Source organism: Scylla paramamosain, chromosome 9, assembly GCF_035594125.1.
Source record: "Scylla paramamosain isolate STU-SP2022 chromosome 9, ASM3559412v1, whole genome shotgun sequence".
Lineage (NCBI taxonomy): Eukaryota > Metazoa > Arthropoda > Malacostraca > Decapoda > Portunidae > Scylla > Scylla paramamosain.
The window spans coordinates 10,862,501-10,875,728 of NC_087159.1; positions in this window are offsets into that span (position 1 = coordinate 10,862,501).

Here is a 13,228-nt window from a genome sequence, read left to right on the forward strand (position 1 = left end):
TTTTCGATTGCATCTTGTCTCACTAGAGAAAACATAGAGGGAGGAGGATCCGATCCCTCATCCTGCCCCCTCCTGTGACACGCAACACATTGAGATGCGCAGTCTGCTCCGCGCGTCTCAGAGCTGGCCATGTGGCTCACCGTCCACTGATAACACCAGGCAGGGATGCACATCACGATGAGTTGGGAGGTGCGGATCGCTCCTCTCATGAAGAGACCTTGATGCTAAGATGTGGGGTAATGTTTGTGAATGTGACGGAGTACGTGTGGGCGCCTTGTCTCGGTCACCACACTTTACAGGGATGTGTGCAGTGTATACATTTGCAACGTTGCTTATTTTTTTTTTATTTTTTTTATTCTTATTAATTTTATTTTTTTCATCTAACGTGTTAATTTGTAAAGATTAGACGTGAACATTTCTGAAGAGAACAATACATGCGTGTTTTAGAGGAAATACATGCACAATATATGCGTGTCTGCACCGTCTCCTACACTACACATCACTCTGCTTTCTGGGACACGCACCCATCACACCAGCCAGCTTATCTAACCTAACCTAACCTAAATTAACCTAACCTAACCTGCTCTTACCGCGTGGATGTCGATTTCCGTGGTGACCTTGAGGGCTTTCTTGGCTGTCTGCGGCATGGTGGCTTCACTTTTTTTCTTTTTTTTCTTTTTTTTTTCCTATCACTCTGCCCTACTTTCTCACCCCTTCCGTCACTCTCGTCGCCTCCAAGCTGGTCACGCGCGCTGCCAGTACCCGCACCTCCCCCGCACTCGCCACTCGTCCACGACACTCAGTTCTCGTCCCGACTCCACTTTCATCCACATCAGTCTCGACGAAACCTCCTTCCATACCAACACACCTGCTGTATTTCTGTCACCACCACCACGACCACTTCCCTCGCACTTCCTCTCTCCACTCGGTCACCTCAGCGCCACGTAAACAACATAACGGAGGCTTCATTTCCGGGGCGCAACGATGAGTTTGTTGAGGATGTCTGAGATTCCCACTCCCTCCTCCTCCTCCTCCTCCCCGTCCCCACACTATTGATGCACGAGTGGACCTTTCATTAGTTCGTCACACGTATCTTCCAGACCTCCTTCCTGGGCAGAACAGGAGGACACTACTTAAGTCCTCCAGTTTTGCAGCACCAGGGCGGCAACCATCCTGTGCTTGAGTGAGGGAAGAGGCACCGCGGCAGACAAGGGGGCGTGGCACGTTTCCTTTACAACAGAGCCTAACACAAAGCCTCACGACCCAGCTGACGGCACACCAACGCACGGGTCAACGTCTCGGCCGAGTGTCACGACTTGGCTCTCTTATTTGTAAACAACGGGTCGTCATGGCAACGGCTGAGCGAGAGAGCGAATGTGAAATCAGTCCCCCACAAAAAGGAAGATAGAAAACGAAGGTTGAACTTGTGTTTATCTTTCTATTTCCTTTATCGCTATTCATTTTCCCGTTGTTTTATCTTCTCGAATGAATAAATGCAATAAAATTTGTCAATCCCGCAACCTGAAATTTAGTATGATCAACTCGTAATTAAGTTTATGTTATATAAGCTGGAAGGAGACAATGAGGAAGAGAGAGAGAATATACGTGTGAGGCAAATGGAGAGGAAGAGGAGGAGATGGAAGGAGGGAGGCAAGAAAACAGTACTCATAAGAATAGGAAGAAAACGACGAGGATGAATGAAAAGGAAGATGGAGAATAAAGAATAATGAAGTGTATGGTAAGGAAGCGGATGTGGAGGAGAGGAGGAAGTGGAAAGAAGGGACAGAAGGACAGAGGATGGCACGGAAACAAAAAAAAAAGTAGGGAAGGAAGAAAGAAAGGAAGCAGGGAAACAAAAAGAAGAGACTATAGTTAAGAAACGAATGGTATGAAACGGGAAGGAGGGAGAAAAGAAGAAATTAAAAAAGGATATAGTTAAAAAAAGGAAAGGCAGGTAAGAAGGGAAGGAGAAGGGAGGGGGAAAGTGGAATGAGGGAAAGAAAGAAAGCAAGGGAGCATGTGGAAACGAAGAGCATGGGTAAGAAACGGACGGAAAGGCAGTGGGATGAAAGAAAAAGGCAAGAAGGTGGGAAGACGCACGAAAGGCAAACGAGGAAGAGAAAAGATGCAAGGCGAAGCGAGTGAAAGGACTTAAGACGGGAGGGAGGGAGGGAGGGAGAGATGAAGTAACGGAGCACCTGGCAGTGAAACAGAAGGATCTTACCCATAAAAAGAAAAGAGAGAAGCGCCTGAGAGGAAGACAAATGAGGAGGCAAGACACATTAAGAAGGGAAAGAAGAAGCGAACAATAAAATAAGAGTCTGAGATGAAAGCGAATGAGAGGACGTAAGGGGAAGGAAAGAAAGGTGTGCAAGCAATGCCAGATGAGACGGGACAAAGAAAAGCACGGAGGAATGTAAAAGTGCAGGGGAGAGAGAGAGAGAGAGAGAGAGAGAGAGAGAGAGAGAGAGAGAGAGAGAGAGAGAGAGAGAGAGAGTGGGGTGGAGGGAGGGAATGACGGCCCCTGAGACACGCGGGAGGAATTTCCGGAATCGCTGTGCTGTACCGCCACTTATGGGGGAATGGTGTGTGTGTGTGTGTGTGTGTGTGTGTGTGTGTGTGTGTGCACCACCATGGCCTCTATCACCACCTCTGCCATTATCACATCACCATCACCACCATAACTACCACCAGTAGCGGCAGCAACTGTGACAAGAGCCCAAGGACATCGCCACCATTTATTCCATTGATAGAAGTAGTAGTAGTAGTAGTAGTAGTGGTAGCAGAGCCACCATTAACAGTAGCAATAACAACAACAACAACAACAACAACAACGACGACGACGACGACGATGACGACGACGACGACGGCGACGACGAAAACGACACCACCACCACCACCACCACCACCACGTGAAAGCAAACATGCGGTAACAAATACACGCGGTAGCAATTCTTTCCTACCCGTCACTTTTCCCCTAAACAACTTCTCTCTCTCTCTCTCTCTCTCTCTCTCTCTCTCTCTCTCTCTCTCTCTCTCTCTCTCTCTCTCTCTCTCTCTCTCTCTCATACACCTCGTCTTCTCCTACGCCTATCTTTTTCCCTGCCCACCGTTTCCCTACCACGTCACCTCCCTCAACCCATTACAACAGCACCCCCACCTCCTCCCACAACCTCCACTCCTTACCTCATACCTCCCCACCTCATCCAGATCTCCCCCTTCACCCTCCCTGACACACCCCCAAACCCTTACGTCAGGATCCTCTTCACCAGTTCCTTGCTACCGAGAATATCAGGGGAATACAGGCCACGCTCTCTCTCTCTCTCTCTCTCTCTCTCTCTCTCTCTCTCTCTCTCTCTCTCTCTCTCTCTCTCTCTCTCTCTTTCACCTGCTGACCGCCCTCGCCACGCCCAAGCCACTCCCCTCCCGGACCTTCGCGCATTCCCCGCCGAAAGTATAAATGCAAAATCTCTCTCTCTCTCTCTCTCTCTCTCTCTCTCTCTCTCTCTCTCTCTCTCTCTCTCTCTCTCTCTCTCTCCATTCACGGGTAGTTTTCTTTCTTTATTCGTTTTTTTTTTTTCCTCTTTTGTTTCCCTCTGGCATATTATTTCTGGTAATTGAAGAGTAAAAGCGTAAGAGAGGGAGAAGGAAATAAGTATCTTCTTTCTTCATTTTCCTTATCTTCCTACCCTTCCTTTCTTTTTAACCTCCTCTTCTCCTTCTTTCTCCTCCTCCTGCCCTCCTTTTTCCATATCTTCCTACCTTTCCTTCTCTTTATTCTCCCCTTTTCCTTTTTCTTCTTCTTTCGTGTTTTTTTCTCCATTCTTCTTCATTTCTTTCTCTCATCTCTATCTTTAATTTTATGCTTCTTCTTTCTTTCTCATGCAATTTTTATTCATTCTCTATTTTTTTATCCATCTTCTCTTCTTTCTTATTACTCTTTCTCTCTTTATACTTCTCCTTTTCTTCTCAATCTATTCCTATTACTCCTAGTCTCTCCTCTTTCCTTTATTCTTATCTTTATTTTCTTTCTCTCCATCTTTTTACTTCCTCTTTCCTTTCAGTCTCACTCATTCCCTTATCTTCAGCTTTCCTTCTATTTTATGTTTGTTTGTTCACTTTACCAATTCTGTACTCGTAATCTGTTCTTTTTTTTTCTAGCCACATTTTTTCTTCATTATACTCCTCATTATCTGTAATCGTAATTCCCTGTTCTTTTCTTCCAACCCACATTTTACCTTCTTCATTATTCCTCTCATTGTGCATTCATCATCCTATCTTACTTAACTTCAGTCTCCGTCTCTTGCTTATTAATCAGGTAAGCGTTTAACTGGATTTCACACACACACACACACACATACACACATACACACACGGTCATGTACCATCCTCTCTCACTCTCTTTCCTATAGTCTCATTCCCTCCCCGAGTCAGCTGGTCTCTCTCTTCTCTTGTGTACGCTACTCAGAATTCAGGTTTACACAAGGCCTAGCATTTTGTGAAACTTCCTTCCCTTTGTACCCACCGCGTTCCTTTCACGATGACCCTGATGACGCATTTACTAAAACTTCTTTGAATATGCTACAAGTAAGTGGTATTTTGGCTTTATTTTGAGGTGGGGGTTTCCTAAGGTGTATTTTCAAAGGCCACACATGTTTTCGTCAGTTGATGGTGCAGAACCTTTGTTAAACTACTATTACTATTACTATAATCATGAAAACACCCTTGAGAATCATAATCACTTGCAGCAGATTCTGTTAAACATACCCTTAAATCACGAAAGCGCTCATCGATATGTAAATACTCTTCTGTAATTATGAAAGCACCCTTGAAAATTCTAATCATCTGCATTAAATTTTGTTAAACTATCACTAAAACCATGAAAATCTCGTAAAACCTTAATGAAAAACTTTAATTGTTTCCAATAGGCCTGAACTATCACTAAAATTATGAGAATACCCTTAAAAATTTCATTAACCTAGACTAGATAAACTACCACAAAAATCAGAAAAAACACTCTTGAAGACCCCGAGCATCTGTGCTGCAATACGGCAGCACATATGCTCTTTTTAACAAAGCAGTTATTAAGCCCATTCCAAAAAATCCTCTTAAATCTCGTGCTAACTCTTCTAATTATCGTGCTATCTCATTAATTTCAATTGTAAGTAAAATCATAGATCATGTATTAATTTTACTTATAAAAGATAAAATGGTGACATCTCATCTGCAGTTTGCCTACAAGGAGTCTTACTCTACCTCGCTGTGTTCTTATCTAGTTACAGAAACTATTCAGTATTATCAAATGCGTGGATCTAATGTGTATATGCTGTTACTTGATGTCACTAAGGCATTTGATAGAGTGAAATATAGCAAGTTGTTTAACTTACTTATAGAAAGAGATATTTGTCCTCTAATAGTTCGTTTGCTTCTCAATATGTATTTGATTAGTACTGCTGTTGTAAGTTGGAATGGTGTTAACTCTGATCAGTTTAAGCTTTGTAATGGTGTGAAGCAGGGGGGTGTAATGTGTCCTCTACTTTTCTCTATCTACATAAATCCTTTAATGCAGAATCAAAACAATAGTAAGGTTGGCTGTTATATGGGTGACATTTGCTGCAACACGTCTGCTTATGCTGACGATATAGTTATTTTTAGCCCAACGTGTGAAGCTTTGAGGATGATGGTCAAGATTTGTGAACAATATGCTACTCAGTTCAGTTTAAGTTTTAATCCTAATAAATGTGTTTTGATTATTTTTTTTTCGGATTCAGATGTTTTTATGGACAGTGTATGCATCGAGATGTGCGGTCGCACTATACAAAACGTTAAGAGTGAAAAACACTTGGGTCACTTAATATCATCTCGTGGTAGTCTAGTCAATCTTGAACCGGTTTTGAGGGACATGAAAGTGAGAACTAATGCCTTTATCTATCAACTTTACTCTACTTCATAGCAATCTAAGGTGTTGTTGTTTAATAACCATTGTACGTCGCTGTATGGTTGTCAGCTGTGGAATCTTGATGACCCAAGAATTGAGGAGTTTAGTGTGGCGTGGCGAATGTGTTGCCGCAGACTGCTTGCTTTGCACCCTCGCACGCGCTCTCATTTACTGCCCCCATATTATGAACTCTCTATCTGTTCGTCAGATTACTAAAGAAAGAATGCTGTGTTTTTTTATTAGGGGTTTGAGACATCCTGAGCGACAAATGTCACAATTTTTTAGAAAATGTTCTGCTATCGAATTCATCATATATGTTGTCCAACATGAATTCGATACTGCAGTCTTATAACATTAAATACTATGATTTTTTTTTACTGTAATATTAACTGTTATTGGCAAGGTATGTTGTTTAGAGGACTACCAATACTGGTAAACATAAATAATAAAAGAACCTTTGAGTATTCGTGATGGTCAGATAGACTGCTGCCTTACATATGGCGATGTCTGTGAATTCCTTGATGAAATATGTTTAATATAGTATGTTTTGTACACACATACACACTAATCTTTTAACTTAATTTTATTCATCTTTTAAAGTTTTTAATATCTCTTAATTTATATTTTATTTTGTCTTTTGAGCTACATTGTATTTTTTTTCTCTCATAGCTTTAAATTTCTAGTGTAAGATGACTAAAGAATTGTACTTTGTACGAATAAACAATTGATTGATAATTTACTCTATACCCTGTTCAGCTACCACAAGAATCATGAAAACACCCTTCAAAATCCAAATAACTTCCACTAGACTAAACCCTGTTGAAGTATCACTAAAAAATCACGAACTCACTCTTTAAAGTTTCAGAACGTCCACAATTCCAGTTAGAAATGAAAAGAGAGAGAGAGAGAGAGAGAGAGAGAGAGAGAGAGAGAGAGAGAGAGAGAGAGAGAGAGAGAGAGAGAGAGAGATAAGACGCCCGGAAATGTTGGCCAAGGCTATTAGTGAAGAGTCTTTGTGACAGCACATCCACTATTAATTTGTCAAACTGTTCATCGGATACTTATTTTTAAGAACTCTCTCTCTCTCTCTCTCTCTCTCTCTCTCTCTCTCTCTCTCTCTCTCTCTCTCTCTCTCTCTCTCTCTCTCTCTCTCTTCCACATGTGTCAAAAAAAACGCCATACGAAAGAACAGAAGTTTTGCGGAGGAAATATTCCCTGTGTAATACTACCTTGACTTCCTTCCTCCTTTTCTCCGTTTAACCTTTTGTCTTCATAATACCCCGTGTGTGTGTGTGTGTGTGTGTGTGTGTGTGTGTGTGTGTGTGTGTGTGTGTGTGTGTGTGTGTGTGTGTGTGTGTGTGTGTGTGTTGCATGAGACAACAAAAGGCTCCGAGAAAAAATGGCCAAGGGCAACAAAAGGCTCTGATAAAAAAAAAAAAAAGTGATTATCCGAAATTGGAGGATAAGTGTTTTGAAACCTCCCTCTTGAAATTGCCTTAATTGAAATATCTCTTCTCTATATTCTTATTTTTTGCTGCCAGAAAATGGAGTCTGGTGTACAAAAATACTTTCACCAGTCTGAATTATCCACAAATATGAAATAAAGCGATGATTAATAAGTAATGAATGAAGGTTAAGTGAAAGATAAATATCAATCCCTTTTCTATAACGAGAAAATCCTACGAATCCTACAGATCTTATGTTAGAAATTCGACAAGCATTATTGTTTTATTTTAATGAATCCTCTGAGTCCTACGCGCCTTATCTTATAAGTTCAATCTAATGCTTTCTACAAGTCTTACCTAATAAATCTTAAAAGTTTTATCTAACGACTGCAGGTCTTTACTTATAGATATAAAAGGATAAATAAATAAATAAAAAGAGGAAGAGTGAAAGATATGAAGGGGACAGTATTAATAAAACAATACAAGAGCAAGGAAAAAACACCGTGGGTCAAGGAACATGTAAATCCTGAGAATATTCTGGACACTGGCAAGATATGAAAGTGCGTCATGTTCTGGGTGTATTACATTACAGATGAACACACTGCTTCTTTCCCTTGCCTAAAATAGATAGATAAATAAATAAATGAATAAATTAATAAATAAATAGATAAATAAAAAGTAAACACAACACCTCGCAACAATCTTCCCACAGCACCACAAGCACACTGGAAACATACAGTACACGAAGTTTTCGGTAATGGTCAAATAAACCCACACAGTTCGAAAGTATCAAATCTTACGTCGCTTCCACCGCTGCATCCACTACTCTCTACATAGCTGGCATCATGTATACATTTGCTTAACATAACATAACTTGCCTCGCCCACTACCGCTTTGTTAGGGGTTAGGAGGCGGGACATATGAGACAGGAGAGGAATTCTATGCAGAATAAATGGTGATTTTTTTCTTACTCAGCGCTTTGGAGGCGAGAAGAGAGCACAGGCATCCCACATTGGAACAAGATGATCACTCAGTCGAGCTATTTCCTCACTTCAACACGTGTTCCTAATAGAATCTATCACCACATAATCTATCACCACAGCTGAGAGGAACTCTGATCAACTCAACTGCGCCATTCATAGTCGACATGGTGGTCTGGTCGTACAGAACCATTAGAAGTGCTGCATCTTGAGGGTGGCCATACCTCTAGCGTGTATTACAATAATATTGGCCTTTCACCGGTGCTGCTGAACAACCCACTCCCTGAAAAATCTTGTCGCATATAAAATTGTAGCACTCATTAACAAACTTTCAGGCATAATTGTTCCTTGCAGAATGTGACTGGAAGAGAAAATGTTAGGATAGTTTGACCCGCAGTTTAAACAGAGTCTAGTTCTTCTCACTGTGTCTAAATCACGTTTCAGTCCGCGGGTGACTGTTCGACTCAAATTATTAACACAGGTGACATGAACTCTCCTACCTACAGCATTTTAGTTTTCAGCTTTTTCTATGATCAGACATGATTATCGCATCTCACAAATCGTACGTGCATATCGGTAAAATCGAATTGAAGCTTGAGTCGAATAAGATCCGAAGCGGTGAGTCAAGTCATATTTGCATCATCTCAGGACCCACTTTTGTTAGAAAACTTAAACAAATACTATGCGTGCGCACCTCATCATCCATTCCTTCTCCCCGGCAGGCCTCCTATATCAGTGATTACCCACACCCCACATAAGCCACACAAAGGAGTATTATTACCATAACCTCGTCACCGCACGCAACGCGGACTTGAAGTAACGTCATAATTGTCTGAGTCATCAACACAACCCTTCACGGACACGCCACGCCATCCCCTGCACGTGTAACTTATTAACATTATTCCACCCACTGAGATGTACCCTAACTTCATGTACAGCGTGCCTATTCTAACTTCTGATATTGTATTTATTTCTCAACAGGAATTAGAGTGTCTGTTTTTCAATCAAACCTTTCATGGCTATCGTGTGTCAACATTGTCTTAAATATACCTGGTCAGTATGATTTGCACGTTATGAATAAATGAAAATTCTTACCTGATGAAAACATGGTCACTTTTCCAATTTCTCAACTTCACGATAGCAGTTGGTTTTGATTTCCTTAACAGAAGATCGCATCACAAGCATTTTTTTTTCTCTAAGATCTCTCTCTCTCTCTCTCTCTCTCTCTCTCTCTCTCTCTCTCTCTCTCTCTCTCTCTCTCTCTCTCTCTCTCTCTCTTAGATATGGGCATAATATCAAATGTACCAAACTCTTGTCGTCTAGTACTGAGTTCGTGCGTCCTCATTCTGCTTATACAATCACTCACACACACACACACACACACACACACAAATGAGTAAATAAATAAATAAATAAATAAATAAATAAATAAATAAATCACTGACAACCCCCGTCCACACACCTCCAAATTAGACAGGTTACTGATGAAGACATTTTTACCCCCTCTCCCATCGAACTGATTCGCTTCGTTACGTTCAATCACTCGCGACTACAGTGATATTTCAGGCCTAGCTTCGGTACATTCATCTACAAATGTAAATGGTTTGGGACAAAAAGATATCCAGACTAAGTAAGAAAGTGGAAAATGAGAAGATCCAGACAAACTTGTTATTGTTTATAAACGTCCCTGGTTTTGACTCCTCGTGTAGATGTGAAGTGAGTCACTCTGGTTCGAATATAGTGATTAACGAATCAAATCTACCTGACTCGTGTGGTGTATAGATAGGCTAAATAAATCATCGTGTTATGCAGCATCTAGCTTCATTTCGTTGATTACGTAAACTGGCCAAAGAAAACACAGCTTACCCTATTTTTCCTATGCATAGCTCAAAACATTTTGCTTTTTACCCAGAAACCTGTAGCTTTACTGACCTTGAGCAAGTAAATATTCTCCAGAGCAGTAGTTACCAGCTACGAAAGGAGAGACAGAAGGATGCAACATAACGACAGTAATGAGGAAAGAAAAACAGGACCACAAAGATATGCAACACGGCGACAGTAATGCAAAAATATACGATCAGTCACAGCCAGAGACAGCACCAGTAGGTATGCCATCGTACATTTTCAGTAAATAACTGTATATCACATAAAGTGCATAACATGGCCACACTATGTGAAAGAAAAGGAAGATCTAAATAATAAACAAGAAATTTGTACCATGTAAGTAGTACCCTACGTCTCAATTGTGCTACAGTCGTAGTTAAAAGCATCGCAACTTTTTACACTTTCTAACATGTCAAGCACTTTCATACAATCTTAAGCCCTCTGATCTGCTAGAATCTATCAGTTATCAGGTTTTACTAGGATACTGTCAGCAGATCAGACGACTCGAAATAGTGAAAAATAGAAAAGACAGAAGTGGGTGTGGCAGGTTACTTGAACACAGCTGTACCTTTCCCCAATCTGAACCTTCTCGCCTCGTTCTGCCTCTGTTGGTCCAGGATATGAGTCTGCGTTTATCTTGCCACTATATTACTGTATACTTCTAAGTACAGTACGCTAACCCACTACGTCATAAGAAACTTACTGCATTACTTGTGGTTCAGAAGCCAAGAATTGTATATTAGTGTTCTTTATTTGCTTTACTAATCTGTTTTTACTTGAAACGGTCAATCTTCTTGGTGGCAAGGAAGGTCTCTGTTAAACATTTTCAGCGTTATGTGCACGTCACTGGTGGATATTAAGCAAACACAGTCTCTCTCTCTCTCTCTCTCTCTCTCTCTCTCTCTCTCTCTCTCTCTCTCTCTCTCTCTCTCTCTCTCTCTCTCTCAGAAAGGCATTAAAAATCCTCCCTTTTTACTCCAGTCATCCCTCTGCCCTCTGATCCTTGGGAGTTAATCCTGTTAGCATAATAGAGAACTGGCGATTCGCTAGATAAGGAGGCGGAAATTGAGGAAATGCTTACCGGAGAAAGACGTATGGTAAAGTGCCTGATGGTGAAATAGAAATAATCTACGCGTTTGTTGAAAAGAAACGAAAAGGCAATGACCGAGGAGAGTGTTAAGGAAGAAATCTGTGACGAAGAATAAGCGGGAAAAATACGTAATGGATGAGAAACAATGATGCTGAAGATGTACTAAACAGAAAATTAAAGAGGTAATTGCTGAAGGGTGTGATGATAAAAAAATGTAATGAAAGAAAAGAAAAACGAAAGAAATAACAGCTCAAGAAATTGATTCAGAGACATCATTTCAGCTTACATAACGCACGGAAACCCCAGATGTTCATATTTACTTGAGTTCATCTATTTATTTATTTACCTACTCTTTATACAGAGGATCTTCACATACGTTCCCTCGGCAGCTTGCGTCAACACTCCCACCTCCCCTTACATAAACATTCTGAAGGTGCCCTCGCTATGAGTTATAATTAGAGGTCTTGCATTTTATCTCTTGCTAAATACGAACCATTAAAGACAGATCCTCTAGTGACGTCTTCTAAAAGTTTTACCTCTTCTCCTTCCACGAAAGTAATGTGGATGCTGCATTTCCCAACGCATGCATCTTGAGGTAAAGTTTGGTGAAGTATTGTTTGTTTCCTGACTGACTTCATGACGCATGAAGTCTCAATATCCTGAAATCCCCTACGCATCCTTTGATAAAATTTGGTGTCATGCATTTCGTACTAATCGTCTGCTTCCTGACGTCATAGTGAGCCTTTGTCTAAAATTACCTACCGTGCCAAGCCTGCTATTATTATTATCATTTTTATTTATTTTTTTTATGATCATTTTATCACGCATATTTTTATTTTGTTGTTGTTGTTGTTGTTGTTGTTGTTGTTGTTGTTGTTGTTACTTTATCTCGCACGTGCATTTCATAATAATCACGTATGCGCACTTTATCTATGCATTTGATAGTAAATCTCGGCGCGCTGTCTCTTAAGGTGAAAGATTTATAATAGAAATATAGTCTATAATTCTAATAACTTAGCTCATATGTTGCCTTTTTGTGGGCAATGAAATATCTATCTACTGCTTATTCATTTGTCTATCTACCTATCTACCTACCACTCATTTAATCAATCTACGTATCTATCTATTCATCTATCACTCAATCATTCTGTCTATCTATCTATCTATCTATCTATCCGTTTATATATGATACCTCTTCAGACCATCATCACTCTCTACAATTCCTGCCATGCACTTTCTTCATTCCCTTCACTGATAAAAACACTCGAGCGGTTTTTTTTTTTCCGAATACCTACACTGACTCTCTCTCTCTCTCTCTCTCTCTCTCTCTCTCTCTCTCTCTCTCTCTCTCTCTCTCTCTCTCTCTCTCTGAAGAAGAAGAAGCAGAAGAAAAAAAGAGAAGAAGAAGAAGAAGAAGAAGAAAGATAAGGGAAATACGAAAGAGAAAAAGAGAAGAAAAGAGAGGTACAAGGAAAGGAATTCAATAGAGAGAAGTAATCAATGGAAAAAATTAAAATGACGAGACAGGGAACGAAAATAAGATAATTCTCTCTCTCTCTCTCTCTCTCTCTCTCTCTCTCTCTCTCTCTCTCTCTCTCTCTCTCTCTCTCTCTTGAACGTACAGTTATTTTTGTAAACTGAGACGAATGGAGTATTGCAACATCTTACCCATGTTCGTGTCCTGCATTATCTTTTCCTTCCTGTAGCTCTCTCTCTCTCTCTCTCTCTCTCTCTCTCTCTCTCTCTCTCTCTCTCTCTCTCTCTCTCTCTCTCTCTCTCTCTCTCTCTCTCTCTCTCTCTCTCTCTCTCTCTCTCTCTCTCTCTCTCTCTCTCTCTCTCTGTATGTATGTATGCATGCAAATGTGTTTTCCTTATACTAACAGTCATAAAG